This window comes from Aethalodelphis obliquidens, unplaced genomic scaffold (assembly GCF_003676395.1).
Source record: "Aethalodelphis obliquidens isolate GAN/ISIS:26980383/991018 unplaced genomic scaffold, ASM367639v1 scaffold71, whole genome shotgun sequence".
Lineage (NCBI taxonomy): Eukaryota > Metazoa > Chordata > Mammalia > Artiodactyla > Delphinidae > Aethalodelphis > Aethalodelphis obliquidens.
In genome coordinates, this window is record NW_020838015.1 from 339,311 (window position 1) to 356,423 (window position 17,113).

The following is a 17,113-nucleotide window of genomic DNA, read 5'->3' on the forward strand; positions in this document are numbered from 1 at the left end:
CTTGAGGACAAAGCTAAACATATTACTCCAATGTTTAATCTTTCCATTTCATATTTAATTATGCTTTAAAGAATAGTACCAATTTTCTACTTGAACAATAACTCTCCCCCCATCTCACTTCTCCAGTCCTATTTTCATCCTTATGTGATAAATGGACAAACTTTCTCAATTTGACTTTTCAGAGCATTACTCTCTAAGTATATAGAAAATTGAGGGAATTCCCTGGTGGTCCAGTAGTTAGAACTCTGCACTCTCACGGCCAAGGGCCTGGGTTCCATTGCTGGTCAGGGAACTAAAATCCCACAAGCCATGCAGTGTGGCCAAAAAAAAAAAGAAAGAAAGAAAATTGACATTGGGTTGTTCAAATAATGCCTTTACAGCCTTATACTAAAGTATTTACTGGGACTTCCCTGGTGGCCCAGTGGGCAAGACTGCACACTCCCAATGCAGGGGGCTCGGGTTTGATCCCTGGTCAGGGAACTAGAGCCCACATGCATGCCTCAGCTAAGAGTTTGCATGCCGCAACTAAGAAGCCCGCCTGCCACAACTGAGCCCACATGCCACAACTAAAGATTCCACATGCCACAACTAAGTCCTGGTGCAGCCAAAATAAATAAATAAAATTTTAAAAAAGTATTTACTATAATTGAAATAGAAGTTTCAAATCTAGATGCAAATGTTACTGAATGCAAGTGCATGTGCCCAACACATACTGAGGCCAAACAAACTGAAACGTTGACGTTTGGAGCAGAGAAAGTTTATTGCAGGGCCATGCAAGGAGAATGGGTGGCTCGTGCTCAAAAAAATCCAAACTCCCCGATGGTTTTTGGGAAAAGTTTTATGGGCAAAATTTTGGATGAGGCTGCAGGGTGTGTGACTTTCTTCTCATTAGTTGGTGCTGGGGTAACAGGGCGGTGCTCCAGGACTCTTGTGCTCAGCCTGAAGTTACCATCCTCCACCTGGCTGGGGGCCATAGTTCCTGCAGAAGAACTTAAAGGTATTAGGTATTGATATATCCCTTCAGCAGGAGCCAGGATCCCGCACTGTCATTTCTTGATTGTTCCTCCTTTGTTCCTGTATTCCCTCACTTCCCTGATTAGCAACTGTTTGAATCTGCTCTTTGGAACTCAGGGATGTCTAGGGGCTGAAGCCTTTATCCTGCAAATAAGAAAGGGGGACAGGGAAAGGCTTTTGTGCCCAGGAGGGCCCCACAAAGTCCTGCTCCATTACATAAACACATAGCATAAATGATTTAACTTTTTTTCTCTCAGATTTAACAGTTCATACTGGACATTACAAAATCCAGGATTTTTATACTAGAAATGCAATTAAAAAATAATACCTCACCTTGGGCATTCTAAAGTAAATTAATGTTGTAATGGATGGGAAAGAGAATGGGAAATTACTAAGAAAGAAGACCAGAAAGATAAAATGTAAGGTAGTGGGAATTACAAGTAGTTTATTTTTTATTTATAGTTTTCTAGCTTTTAAAAGTGAGAGTGTATAATTTAAAAAATCATGAGAAAACTAATTTCATTAAAAATTAAATATGAATAAGAGATCTACTTTTATAATCTTCAGAGAGTTAACTGAATCTGCTAGGATTACTGGATTTAAGAACCAGTTTTAGTAACTGTTTGGGCCAATTGTTTCATTTTGGGGATGAGGTTATTGAGGTCAGAGAGGTTCAGCGCCTTGCCCCAGCTCACACAGCGAATGAGTTGGCAAATCTGGGTATGGAATTTGGATTTCCTGGTGTCTCATCCAATATTTATTCCACTGTGCCCCCAATCAATTCTACATGTCCATCTTCACAGGCTATTAAAGACAGAAGATGTGGCAGGCTCTCTGTTAGTTTTATTTTTTTTTAATGTTGTCAAATAGAGCTGTATTTTGTAATGCAAACTATACTGCACAATGATAAACACTTCTCTATTGTAAATGTCAAGATAGAAGATATTGGGCTGGCCAAAAAGTTTGTTTGGGTTTCGCTATGCCATCTTATGGAAAAACCCGAATGAACTTTTTGGACCCAATAGAAAGTCAGTGTGTGGGGCAGCTGTGTTGCTAGCCTAGGTGGTGGAAGAGGGCAGCTCTGCCATGTGCCCTGGGAGTGTTATCAAGAAGTTCAGCATAGAGACTGTTCCTCCAACTCTTCCAAAGCTCATTCTGTGAGCTTTTCATATTCATTTACAATTCTCTTTCTGCTTAATTAGATTCTGAAATTTGAATCCCAGAACCTATCAAATAAGCTTGCCTACAGCATCACAGCCAGTAACAGGAAGATCTAGAGCTTGAAGCCAGGTCTGACCCTCTTGGTTGACAGTCTTCAATTCTAAGTTCTTAGAAAGAAAAGGGAGAGGTTTATCCTGACCTTATTCCAGAGTGAATTTCTTTAGTTTTCAGAAGCAGTTATGTTGCAGGAAGGGGGACCCCTTCCAGGGCCTGAGAGTGGGCTCTTGTCTAACACTCGGAAATGAATTGTCCGAGGAGACACACGTGCTGACAAAGCAAGAGACTTTATTGGGAAGGGGCGCCTGGGCGGAGAGCAGCAGGGTAAGGGAACCCAGGAGGACTGCTCTGCCACGTGGCTCACAGTCTCGGGTTTTATGGTAATGGGGTTAGTTTCCGGGTTGTCTCTGGCCAATCATTCTGACTCAGGGTCCTTCCTGGTGGTGCGTGCATCGCTCATCCAAGATGGATTCCTGCGAGAAGCATACTGGGAGGTTGGTAGGACTTATGGACTGGCATTTCCTCTCTCCTTTTGACCTTTCCCGAATTCTTCCGGTTGGTGGTAGCTTGTTAGTTCCGTATTCCTTACCAGGACCTCCTGCTGTAAGATAACTCATGCAAGTGGTTACTATCTTTCCTGGCCAGGGTGGGAACTTCGGTCAGTGGTTCCCCTAGCAATCATACCATAAGTAGAGAAGCTTTGGGAGACAAAAATCTCTAATCAGACACTTTATTGAAAGGATTGTTGGTTCCACTGAAAAAGCTGGAGTTATGAGCAGAATGGGAGAGGATATTTGCTGATTCCTTTGTCAGTGTGGCATCAAGGGAAACCTAAATGGCCTAGATGTTAAAGGAAAGACATTAGGCTGCAGAGGATACTGAATTAACCACAGCAGCCAAGAGTAGTAAGCAGACAGGTAGTGGGAGTGTTTTTGCAGAGTTACTAACAGGAACTGTAAGTGACCTGGAGAATACTCCTGTTACCGAATGTAATTTTGTGTGCCCGACGCATAGTGAGGCCAAAGAAACCAAAATGTCAGAGTCTGGATCAGAGAAAGGTTTATTGCCGCGCCAGGCAAGGAGAACGGGTGGCTTGTGCTCAAAGAAACCCCGAACTCTGATGGTTTTCGGGGAGAAGTTTTTATAGGCAAAATTTGAGGGGAGGGTTGCAGGGTGTGTGACTTTCTTCTGACTGGTTGGTAATGAGGTAACAGGGCGGTGCTCCAGGAATCTTGTGCTCAGCCTGACGTTACCATCCTCCACCTGGGTGGGAGCCTTAGTTCCTGCAGAAGAACTCAAAGATACTGTTATGTATATTCCTTCAGCAGGAACCAGGATCCTGCTTTAATCATTGCACTATAGTTTCTCCTCCTTTGTTTCTGCATTCCCTCACTTCCCGGATTAATAACTGTTTGAATCTGCCCTTTGGAACTCAGGGAAGGTCTAGGAGGCTGAATGAAACCTATTTCCTATAAACAAGAAATGGGGGAAAGGACTTGTACTGGGAGGGGCCCCATAGAGTCCTGCTCCGTTTCACTCACCGTGAAGTGGTGGAACACCATCAGGCCCCGTGGGACTTCCAGTTGCATCATTTGGCTTGTTGCATATTATGTAGTGGAATTATTCTTCTTTACCATAAAAATCCCTTGTGTTGTGTGGCCAGAGCTCTCTACTGAGCAGTCCAATGTAGACAACTATCTAGGTTTTTTTTCTTGGAGGTTCATACTAAGAAAGAAAAGTTAAATTGTCTCTTCTACTACAGATATTGTTAATCTTAGAGATAGTTTTAGATGACACATAGGTTTTAAGGTTTTCATAATAAGGTTATATGAAGCCAAACAACTCCTGGATATGGGATAGGCTCGTGTTTGGGGGATGATCATACAAAGACTCTTTATTAGAACATTTAAAAGCAAAGTACAATTTGCCTAATAATAGCCCACCCAGTAGAAAAGAATTTCTTTAACTTCTCTTGAATGCTTTAATCTCTACTCGGACAAAATGAACGCCTGTTGGCAATTTAACAGTTCCTTGGTTTTTAGCTGAAACAAAGTCAAATAAGTGGAGTGCTGTTAATGCTTGAGGTAAGTGTGCAGTCTTGCAAGACTGGATTTAACTTGTTTTCCAAAACATATCACTTTAAATATATGTGATAAAAATAATCACAATTATACTTCATTTCGATTTTTTCTGCATTATTTTATCTTTATTGTGTTATACTGATACCTGATATCCCCAAACCTATGTGTATATTGGCCTTGCCACTGTGAGAGAGAATTAAAAGCGAATCATGTGTGAATGAAAAATGTTGCCTGCCATATCAACAAACAAAGGGTGCTAAGACAATCTAGCCATTAGGCACTACCACTGCCCTGCCGGTGAGCCCTGAGGGAACTTAGGATGGGAAAGAACCGGATACTGGCCCTAGATGGTTAAGGTGCATACCAAAGGAATGATTTCAATGAACCCGGACTCTTGCATCTTCCCATACAAAGAAAAGGGCTAAATTCATTAAGTCGAGATGTCAGGTTTTCTTTCATTAACACTAATCTTTTGATGTTCTAAGTACCTGTTTTTTGTTGCAAAAACTCCTACACATCCTGGTTCCTACCCATCCTCTTCCCGAGAGTCCCTCAGAGCTGCCCGAGAGGCAGCCTCCCGGGCTTGAAGTCCTCAGAAAGTCCGCCAAATAAAACAGAATTCTCAACTTTGAAGTTGTACAGTTTTTTCAGTTAACAATGCGTCCTCTTAAGTTTCATATTTTTATTTTCCTCTGTGTAAGAATCATCCCCAAACACTCCAATTAAAGATGGTCAAAGGATCTAAATAGACATTTCTCCAAAGAAGATATACAAATGACCAATGAGCACATGGAAAGATGCTCAACATCACTAATCATTAGGGAAATGTAAATCAAAACCACAATGAGATACTACTTCATACCCACTAGGATGGCTATAATTTAAAAAAAAAAGATAATAGTAAATATTGATGAGGATATGGAGAAATTGGAACCCTCATAGGTTAACGTAGAGTTAAGCACATGACCCAGCAATTCCACTTCTAGGTAGACACCCAAGAAAAATGAAAATATATGTCCACACAAAAACTTACATATAAATGTTCATAGGAGAATTATTCATAATAGCCAAAAAGTGGAAACAACCAAAAACGTCTATAAACTGATAAATAGAATGTGATATGTCCATACAATGGAATATTACTAAGTAAAATAAATGAATGAAGTACTGACACATGCTACATGCATGAACCTTGAGGACATTATGCCAAATGAAGGAAGCTGGTCATAAAAGAACACACATTGTGTGCTTCCATTTATGAAACACCCATAGCAGACCATTCTGTAGAGACAGAAAGTAGATTATTGGTTGCCTAGGGCTGAAGAATTGGGAGAAAATGGGGAGTGATTGCTGATGGATATGGGGTTTGTTTTTGGAGTGATGAAAATATTCTAAACTTGATTGTGGTGATAGTTGTACAACTCTGTGAATATACTAAATACTATTGAATTGTATTCTTTAAATGGGTGAATTTTGGGAATTCCCTGGCGGTCCAGTGGTTAGGACTCTGTGCTTTCACTTCTGAGGGCCTGGGTTCAATCCCTGGTAGGGGAACTAGAATCCCACAAGCCATGTGGCATGGCCAAAAAAAAAATTTTAATGGGTGCATTTCATGATATGTCAATATATCTGATATATACATATATCTGACATATGTATATGGAAATACAAAGGGCTTATCATGAGTACATATGTTTTAAGGCAAATATCACAGATTTACATATAAAAAAGAATGACATGGCTCTCTTTCTCCTTCATGGGCCTCTTGGAAATAATACGCAACAGTCTTTTAGCATCACCTTACTTTTTCTGGGCATCTGATAGATGTAGGGAAAAGGAAATTTTGGAGGAAAGAATGCTTAGGGAGAAAAGCATACATGCTAAACTTGTCCCAAATTGTTCATCTCTTTGGAGAAATAAGATGTGAGTGAAATAGATGAAGCAATTTATGCTGTGGTTTAATTCAACAACTATACTAGAGCTCCTTAATCAGCATTGCAGTGAGGCAGGAGCTGTGGGGAAACAACAACATGAAAGACAGAGAAAGTACTGTCGAACTGGTTGATGGTGCATGAATAGATGGACGTCAACTATTCATCTGAGAGCTAAATGTAGTACAAGCCATAGATGTACCAGGGATGAAGGGGGAGTTTAAGCAGAGCAGTAAAGAATAGGTTGCCCTCTGGGTAGATAAATAACAGCAAAAGGTATAATTTTATTCGGTGCATTTAAAGCACATGACATTGGAGCTGGTCCATGTTAAAGCAATTTCTCAGACAAAGTGATTGCCAGTATGTGTCAAAGGTTTTATTCAAACTTGCAACAAGTGAATGTGAAGAATCTTTGTGGAATTGGAGTTTTTATATATATTTTTGAAATGTAACGTACATGCAGTTAAATATGTTAATCTTGAGTGTACAGCTTGATGAAATTTTACCCTTGTGTAACCACAATCCAGATCATGGTCCAGAACATTCCCACCACTCCAGAAAGCTCCTTCATGTCTGTTCCCAGTCAATACTACTTTGACTCACCCAGGTAACCATTGATGAGTTTTGCTTATTCTTGAACTTTGTAATAAATGCAATCATACCACATGTCTTCTTTTTTGCCTGGCCTTCTTTTGCTCTACAAAAGATGCCTGTGAGCATCAACAGTGCTTTCATGTGCAGCACTAGTTCATTCCTTTTTATTGCTGTGTAGTATTCCACTGTATGAATATACCAAAATTTACTTGTCTCTTTACCTATTGTTGGACATTAGAGTTGTTTCTAGCATTTGGCTATTAGAAATAATGCAGTCGTAACCCTTCTTGTACAAGTCTTTTGGTGGAATGTGCACTAATTTCTCTTCAGTACATACTCTGGAGTGGAATTGCTGGTTCATAGGGTTTGCATAAGCATAGCTTTTGGATAAACTGCCAGTTTTCCAAAGTGGAGGTACATACTTATACTCCTTCCAGCAACGTCTGAGAGTACCAGTGCAAGTGTTTTTTTTTAATAGAGTAAGAGTGTGGTTAGATGCTGATGTTAAACTAAGTAATAGAAAGAAGATCTGGTTCTAGGATACACACAAGAAAGATATTTGGTTCTGTGGTTAATGCATTGGGAGCATAAATTTAACTTCCCAGACAGGGCTCTAAATCTAATCAACATTTATCAGAAAAGTGCTCAAACATTTTTATCAGAAATGTAAATACTTCCTAGGAGAGATTGTTAATAGCATCCTCAAAAAGTTCTACTCCAGTCTACCTCTGCTGAGATTTGAGAAAACTTTTGTTCTCACAGACCTAGGTTCAATGCCAGATATGCCATTTAGTAGTTTTATGACCTTTGGTAAATTAAACTCTTTGTGCCTTTGTTTTCTTAGCTATGAGATGGGGACAATAATATCTATCTCACAGGCTTAGTCTAGAGTTTTGGGTTTTTTTAAAAGATTTATTTATTTAGTTATTTAATTTTTTTTTTTTTTTGCTGTGTCGGATCTTAGTTGCAGCATGTGGGATCTTTGTTGAGGCACACGGGATCTTTTCGTTGCAGCGTGTGGGCTCTTTGTTGTGGTGCGTGGGCTTCTCTCTAGTTGTGGCATGAGGGTTTTCTCTTCTCTAATTGTGGCGCATAGGCTCCAGAGCATGCGGGCTCTGTAGTTTACGGCATGCGGGCTTTAGTTGAGGTGCGCAAGCTCAGTAGTTGTGGCACATGGGTTTACTTGCCCTGCGGCATGTGGGATCTTAGTTCCCCAACCAGGGATCGAACCCGTGTCCCCTGCATTGTAAGGCAGATTCTTTACCACTGGACCACCAGGGAAGTCCCTAGTCTAGGGTTTTAATGCCTGGCACAGAGCAAGTGTTCAGTTGATTCTAGCTCCCTTCCTTTCTTCTTTTTTGAGAGGTTAAGTGAGTTGATATGATGACAGCATTGTGCCCATATAATAATCTTAACAAACACACAAGTGTAGGGTGACATTGGGGAAAGTGGGAGAGTATGGCCGGAGATGAGAAAAGAATAAAAAATGTAGGAGGGGGCTTCCCTGGTGGTGCAGTAGTTGAGAGTCCGCCTGCCGATGCAGGGGGCACGGGTTCGTGCCCCGGTCCGGGAGGATCCCGCATGCCGCAGAGCGGCTGGGCCCATGAGCCATGGCCGCTGAGCCTGCACGTCCGGAGCCTGTGCTCTGCAAGGGGAGAGGCCACAACAGTGAGAAGCCTGCAAACCGAAAAAAAAAAAAAAATGTAGGAGGGTAAGACATCACGTCCCCATTAAAAATATAAAGTTCTCCATAATAATGATGACAATGGGGGTGGAGAAGTGGTGAGCAGAATAGAACATCTGATATTCTGAAAATTAAGCCTCATTGTCTATATCAACATTAACCACACACATACATACACTAGAAAAGAGACTGATTCAGCCTTAATGATACGCTATAAGTAGATTTGCATTGAACTGAAAAATACGTCCATGTGGAAGTATATCAAAATTAAAATCTCATCTGTATATATAATATGAGTTAGAGCAAATGTTCACTGCATGATAATCCTCCCCCCAGGAGAGGCCATTAGGTTGATTTGCATTCATTTAAATGTTCATGTGGGATGTTGATTTTGTCTGTGTAATTACTAGAGCAGTTAATACATGTGCTATTAAAACACTTAGAAGACTGTTCAGAATTTGTAACACACAAATGTGGCAATGGATGCGCCCAACTCAAAGGAAAGCTTCTCACATAAATAGACTCCATTTCTTCAGTGTGGGCAAAGAAACTGAAACTAATTACTCCACACAAATCTCTCCCCTCCCGTGTTACTTTTGTGGCAGGGATTCACGAATGAATGGAGACTCATTTTTACAGTAAGCAAAATAATAAGTAAATTACATGATATGTTAGAAGATGTGGTAGATTGCAAGTATGGCCACGGATTTTTCCCACCCGTTTGTACACCCTTTTATCATGTTGTTTTGCAATACGACTTTGCAGCTCTTCTTATCAAGCATTGGAGTCTGTTTCTCAACCCCTTAAATCTAGGCTGGTCACGTGACCTACTTTGGCCAATAGGACCTTAGCAAATAAGACACAAACACAAGCAACGTTTGAAAAGTGCTAGCTCACTGGGGCTTACTCCCTTACTGCTCTTGGAACCCTCAAACCACTATGTGAATGATTCCAAGGAAGACTGCTGGAAGATGAGAAAGCTACATGGAAGAGAACAGAGGTCCCTCAGCCTGCCAACCACTAGAAATGTGAATGAGGCCATTCCGCATTGTGCAGCCATCAGCTGGCCTGCCAGCTGACCACAGACGCATGAGCAAACCCAGGAGAGGTCAGCTGAGTCAGTCCAGGCCAGAAGAACTGCACAGCCAACCCACAGTCTACAACCTAGATAAAATGGCGGTTGTTTTAAGCTGCTAAGTTTGCAGTATTTTGTTATGCAGAAGTAGCTAACTGGTACTGCAGGTTTTAAATACTTGAGAGAGAAAGAGAGCAGAGAAAGAGGGATTAGAAGTGTGTATGTGATACAGCCACTATGGAGAACAGTATGGAGGTTCCTTAAAAAACTAAAAATACAACTACCTTATGACCCAGCAATCCCACCACTGGGCATATACCCTGAGAAAACCATAATTCAAAAAGACACATGCACCCCAATGTTCATTGCAGCACTATTACAATAGCCAGGACATGAAGGCAACGTAAGTGTCCATCAATAGATGAATGGATAAAGAAGATGTGGCACATATATATATGATGGAATATTACTCAGCCATAAAAAGGAACGGAATTGGGTCATTTGTAGAGACATGGATGGACCTAGAGACTGTCATACATTAAGAGACTGTCATACAGAAGTAAGTTAGAAAGAGAAAAACAAATATCGTATGCGAGGGAGACGCAAGAGGGAGGAGATATAGGAACATACGTATATGTATAACTGATTCACTTTTTTATAAAGCAGAAACTAACACACCATTGTAAAGAAATTATACTCCAGTAAAGATGTAAAATAAAAATAAAATATATAAATTCTTTAAAAAAATGGTTCTGAAGAACCTAGGGGCAGGACAGGAATAAAGATGCAGATGTAGAGAATGGACTTGAGGACACGGAGAGGGGGAAGGGTAAGCTGGGACGAAGTGAGAGAGTGGCATGGACATATAGACACTACCAAACGTAAAATAGATAGCTAGTGGGAAGCAGCCGCATAGCACAGGGAGATCAGCTCGGTGCTTTGTGACCACCTAGAGGGGTGGGATAGGGAGGGTGGGAGGGAGACGCAAGAGGGAAGAGATATGGGGATATATGTATACGTACAGCTGATTCACTTTGTTATAAAGCAGAAACTCACACACCGTTGTAAAGCAATTATACTCCAATAAAGATGTTAATAAAAAAAAAGTGTGTATGTGGATGTCTGAGGGGATATGTTGCCATTTTAAATAACTTTGTTGGGAATTCCCTGGCAGTCGGATGGCTAGGACTCTGTGCTTTCACTGCCGAGGGCCCATTTCGACCCCTGGTTGGGGAACTAAGATCCCACAAGCCGCGTGGCGTGGCCTAAAAAAATTTTTTTAACTTGAAAAATAAAATAAGTAACTTTGTCAGGGAAGGCTTTGCTGAGCAGATAACATTCGACTAAACATATGAAGGAGATACGGAAGTGACTCATGGGGTTATTTAAGAGAATAACATGCCTTGAAAAGGAAATAGCAAGTAGAAAGTTCCTGAGGCACTACGTGTCTGGCTGTTTTGAAGAAAAGCAAGATCAGAGTGTCTGGAGCACTGTAGGAGATGAGGGCAAAGAGGTAACAGGAGGCCAACTATTCCCGGAGTTCCCTATTGACATCTGGGAAGAGCCTTCCAATATATAGGACATGACACCCCTGTGGCTTGCCATGTCTGATAGGAGACCACGCTAATGAATCAGTCTAGAAGAAGAGAACTGACACAAGCTGGGCCAACCAGGTTCTTCCGCCTGGAAATTTGAAACTTGGGACACAGGAACCCAAGATTGGGAGGTGTTAAGGGCTGAAGTGACCTTACTTGCTGAACTCAGGAGACCCAGGATCCACACCCAGATCTTGCTGTTGAATTTCTAGAGCTGGCTTGCTTGTCCATGTCAAGGTTTAGGAGCTGAACTTGTTTGTGAGGCTGTGGAACAGCCCTGAATCATTACAGTGAATTTGCTCTGACTCTCAATCTTTTTTCTTAAATAAGACAAAGTTAATTTCTGTTGCTTGCAAATGAAAGAACCTTAACTAATGCAATCATCTTGTGATTTCTCTCTTGTTGTTTAATATGCGCCTTTTCTTCTGAAATGGATTGTCTGAAATTGAGACAAGAATAATTTCTTCAATTTGTTTCATATCCTTCATCTATCTATCCAGCTGTGCTTATAGGACACGATAATAACAGCTAAGTATTCATTCAGTGTCTGTAATGTGGTAAGCACTGTGCTAAGTGCTTATGTAGATTATCTTATTTAAACTTCACAATAATTCTATGAATAACTACTCTGATTATCTCCATTTTTACAGATGAGGGAACAGAGGCCAGAGAGGTGACATGGCTAATAAAGGGTGGAGTGTGGACTCAAACCCAGACAATCTCACCCCAAAACCTACATTCTTTCAGGACCCGGCACTGAGAAGGTACTTAAAGATACTTGTGTATTTTTTTCATCGAAGAGTGCTAAGTACCCACAAAATTACTTTCTGGGGTGATCACCTGGCCTTCACCATCCAGACAGGGTTTTGCCAGCCTCCCTCCACTGTGGGCAGAGAGGTTTCATTCTAGGAACTTACTATCCGTGACAAGTTAGGGGGTGTGATGTACAGACCGCTGAAAAGCATTCCTGCTCAGAAAGTGTTCCTTACCCCATCAGGGCCAGACATGACAAAAATGGGTCACATTTTGGGTTAATGTTCTTGTTAAGATGCAAATAATTTATGCAAATGTGAGTAAGCATAACATGACATGAATTCATTAACATACATCAGTACCTATTAATTTACCAGGGAAAAAAACAAAGCTCGGTGAGGGCAAGGCCTGCGGCTACTCTGCTCAGTTTTGCATTACCTCGCGCAATGCCTGACTCACAGTATGTAGTCAATAAAAAAATTGCCAAATGCATTGGATGAATGAATGAAGAGTTAGGCATCAGAGAATAAGGGTCCAGCTAGGAGAGTTTAAATACATAGGGTTTAAATCTACTCCTAATGGATGCATAGGAATCTTATCGTGTGAATTTTATGATTCTGCTGATTTGTAGGGGTTTCTATGTTGTAAATGTGCACAGGGTGAACTTAGATGAGACCACTCCCCTGTGTTTTGGAGGTAGGTCTCCCCGGAAGGGTGAGATGATAGTTTGAATTAATAACCCAGACAAGACTGACAGAGAGAAATGCAGTGGGAGAGCCATGTTGGGTGGCAAAGCAGGAATATGTCCTTTGACTCTAGTTTGAGGACAGAATAGACATCTACTGTGTCAGCCGTAGGGAGCTCGAATGTGGATGAGAAACCTGTGTGGAGAAGTTGCCTGGTACCATGGGGAAGAGCATTGTGGTAGAATACACTGATGGCTCTAGTTCCTTGTCCCTTCCTATATAGATGGCCATTGCCATCTAACTTTGCAGTGCCTTCCTGGGTTGGGTGCACTTCTCTGTCCCTTGACTTTGAGTTCAGCCAAAGGATTTTATTTGGCCAAGAGAATGAGGAGGCAATGATGCTGCACAAGTTCTGAGCCTGGCAAGAGACTCTGCAAGTTTTCTCTTGTGTCTTGCCCTTGTACTATTACCATAAGAAGAGTACGCAGGCACCAGCCTTGTAGTCCCGTGTGATAACAGACTCAATGCAGCAGAGTCACCTCCAACCAAGTTCAGCCTAAATTAGCTGACTCTCATCTAACCCGCAGATACATGAGAGTAAACGATTCTGGTTTTAAGCCACTGACTTTTTTTTTAACATCTTTATTGGAGTATAATTGCTTTACAATGGTGTGTTAGTTTCTGCTTTATAACAAAGTAAATCAGTTATACTTATACATATGTTCCCATATCTCTTCCCTCTTGCGTCTCCCTCCCTCCCACCCTCCCTATCCCACCCTCCCTATCCCACCCCTCTAGGTGGTCACATGGCTAGGGCTAACTGATAAAAGCACCAGACTTATAGAAGAATAGACCTTAGTCTGAATTCTGGCTGTTTCACTGACTGGCTATGTGCCCATGGACAAAGCATTTAAACATTCTGAGCCTCAGTGTTATCATCAGTAAAATGGGCACAATAATACCTATCTTATCTTTTAAGGCTGCTAAGAGGAATATCAAAGACACATGTGAAGATCTTCATAAATAAATACTAGATTAATGCTTTTTTCTTTATTACTGGAGATCACTGATTCTTTCTACAATACTTTTTATTTTTTTCTCTCTTGGTATGTTATAGGATTCTCACTTAAAATTTCACATTGTCACAACTGTTCTACCCCATGCCAAAGTTTTTCTTTTTTCATTTTAAGTCATGTATTTATTTATCTTTTATGTTTTAAAATCTCTTTTACTTTTTTAAAATTGAACTATAGTTGGTTTACAACACCGTGTTCGTTTCAGGTGTACAGCACATGCCAAAATTTTAATGAGCGAACAGTGAGCCTCTGGGGGCCACAGTGGTAGTGGGAACAGCTAGAAGATTGAAAGACCCTCAAGAGGAATAATGGAACTCAAGTGGGAAAATTCAATACCTCCCCACTTGATGATGGTGCTCTAGCATTTGGTGTCATAAGAAATCGTTTCCTGATACTTAGAGGGAAGAACCATCTTTTTTTTTTTTTTTGATACGCGGGCCTCTCACTGTTGTGGCCTCTCCCGTTGCGGAGCACAGGATCCGGATGCGCAGGCTCAGCGGCCATGGCTCACGGGCCCAGCAGCTCCGTGGCATGTGGGATTCTCCCGGACCGGGTCACGAACCCGCGTCCCCTGCATCGGCAGGCGGACTCTCAACCACTGCGCCACCAGGGAAGCCCCTCGGGGAGCTTTTGAAGAGAAACCTAAAGTTGTTGAGAGAGTGAGCCCTGATGATATTTGGGGGAAGAGAGTTCTAGGCAGAGGGAACAGTCAGTGCACCAGCCTCACATGTGGAAGGAAGAGCAGGGGGGCCAGTATGAACAGAGTGGAGGAAACCAGGGAGACAGTGGAAGAGGACAAGTTTAGAAAGATGGCAGGACTTAGATCATGTAGGGACTTAGTGACCATTGCAAGAATTGGGTTTTTACTCTGAGGGAGACAGAGAGGCAATGGGGAATTCTGAACAGATAAATGACGTGTTTGGAATTGTAATTTTGTTTAAATTAATTAATTAATTTTTGGCTGCATTGGGTCTTCATTGCGGTGCACGGGCTTCTCGTTGCTGTGCCTTCTCTTGTTGCGGAGCATGGGCTCTAGGCACGTGGGCTTCAGTAGTTGTGGCATGCAGGCTCAGTAGTTGTGGCTCACGGGCTCTAGAGCGCAGGCTCAGTAGTTGTGGCGCACGGGCTTCGTTGCTCTGTGGCGTGTGGGATCTTCCCGGACCAGCGCTCGAACCTGTGCCCCCAGCATTGTCAGGCGGATTCTTAACTACTGCACCACCAGGGAAGCCCTGGAGTTGTAATTTTTTGATAAATCAAGGATTGAATTATTAATAAATTGTAGAGAATAGACAAATTTCATGTTCAGAAAAACTGCAAATAATTTATGCAGATGCCTCACATTCAAGGAGATGGAATATAACTTCCCACTCCTTGCAAGTGTGGATTGTGGGACTTCCCTGACAGTCCAGTGGTTAAGACTCCATGCTTCCACTGCAGGGGGTGCGGGTTTGATCCCTGGTCAGCGAACTAAGATCCCGCATGCTGCACAGCAAGGCCAAAAAAAAGTGTGGGTTGTGATTTTCTTCCAAATAATACAGTATGAAAAGGGAAAACACAGTAACTTTAAAGTAGAGAAAACTGCCAAACACTTCCTCAGCCAGGTGACCAAGGTCAACATCAACAACGATAGGTCATATTGATAGTATATACCCTTGCATATACTATCAATACCCTTGTATATACGATCAAGCATATATACTATCAACATGGCATTGTATTTTTTTTTATGTTGGGGATAGGAGTTTATTAATTAATTTGTTTGTTTTTGCTGTGTTGCATCTTCGTTTCTGTGCGTGGGCCTTCTCTAGTTGTGGCAAGTGGGGACCACTCTTCATCGCGGTGCGCAGGCCTCTCACTATCGCGGCCTCTCTTGTTGCGGAGCACAGGCTCCAGACGCGCAGGCTCAGTAGTTGTGGCGCACGGGCTTAGTTGCTCCAGCGGCATGTGGGATCCTCCCAGACCAGGGCTCGAACCTGTGTCCCCTGCATTAGCAGGCAGATTCTCAACCACTGCGCCACCAGGGAAGCCCCATGGCATTGTATTTTTAAAGGATCATTCCAGCCACTGTGGGAGAATAGACTAGAGGGGGCAAAGGGCAGAAGCAAGGAGACCAGTTGGGCTGTTTGTAACAACACAGCAGAGATGATGGTGGCTGGACTAGGATGGTGGCAGTGCAGGTTGTAAGAAGTGGCTGGATTCTAGATGTGTCTTGAAGGTAGAATAAGCAGGGTTTGCTAATGTATTGGATTCGGAGTGTGAGAAAGAGAAGTCAAAGATCATCCAGCAATCCCACTCCTGGGCATATATCCAGATAAGAACATAATTCAAAACAATACATGCACCCCAATGTTCACTGCAACACTATTTACAATAGCCAAGACATGGAAGCAACCTAAATGTCCATCGACAGATGAATGGATAAAGAAGATGTGGTATATATACACACAATGGAATATTACACAACCATAAAAAAGAATGAAATAATGCCATTTGCAGCAACATGGATGGACCTAGAGATTGTCACACTGAGTGAAGTAAGTCAGACAGAGAAAGACAAATGTCATATGACATCACTTATATGTGGGATCTAATAAAAAATGATACAAATGAACTTATTTACAAAACAGAAGCAGACTCACAGATCTCGAAATAAACCTTATGACTACCAAAGGGGAAAGGGGAGGGGAAGGGATAAATTAGGAGAATGGGATTAACATATACACACTACTATATGTAAAATAGGTAAACTATATAGCACAGGGAACACTACTCAATATTCTGTAACAACCTATACGGGAAAAGAATCTGAAAAGCTAAATGCTGGAGAGGGTGTGGAGAAAAGGGAACCCTCTTGCACTGTTAGTTAGAATGTAAATTGATATAGCCACTATGGAGAACAGTGTGGAGGTTCCTTAAAAAACTAAAAATAGAACTACCATATGACCCCACAATCCCACTACTGGGCATATACCCTGAGAAAACCATAATTCAACAAGAGACATGTACCACAATATTCACTGCAGCTCTATTTACAACAGCCAGGACATGGAAGCAACCTAAGTGTCCATCGACAGATGAATGGATAAAGAAGATGTGGCACATATATACAATGGAATATTACTCAGCCATAAAAGGAAACGAAATTGAGTTATTTGTAGTGAGGTGGATGGACCTAGAGTCTTTCATACAGAGTGAAGTAAGTCAGAAAGAGAAAAACAAATACCGTATGCTAACACATATATATGGAATCTAAAAAAAACATGGTTCTGAAGAACCTAGGAGCAGGACAGGAATAAAGATGCAGACGTAGAGAATGGACTTGAGGACACAGGGAGGGGGAAGGGTAAGCTGGGACGAAGTAAGAGAGTGGCATGGATATATATACACTACCAAATGTAAAACAGAT

The 17,113-nt window shown here is 41.7% G+C and overlaps 1 long non-coding RNA gene across 1 annotated transcript in view; it reads right to left on the reverse strand.

The window, feature by feature from the left end:
- LOC113611916 (uncharacterized) overlaps positions 1-13,298 on the reverse strand; it is a 24,870-nt gene extending 11,572 nt beyond the window's left edge. Inside the window, exons 1-2 of the long non-coding RNA XR_003429649.1 lie at positions 13,258-13,298; positions 11,930-11,932 (exon numbers count right to left, since the gene is read on the reverse strand). This is a non-coding gene — a long non-coding RNA (uncharacterized LOC113611916). The remainder of the gene's footprint in view (positions 1-11,929; positions 11,933-13,257) is intronic.
- Positions 13,299-17,113: the final 3,815 nt, after the last annotated feature.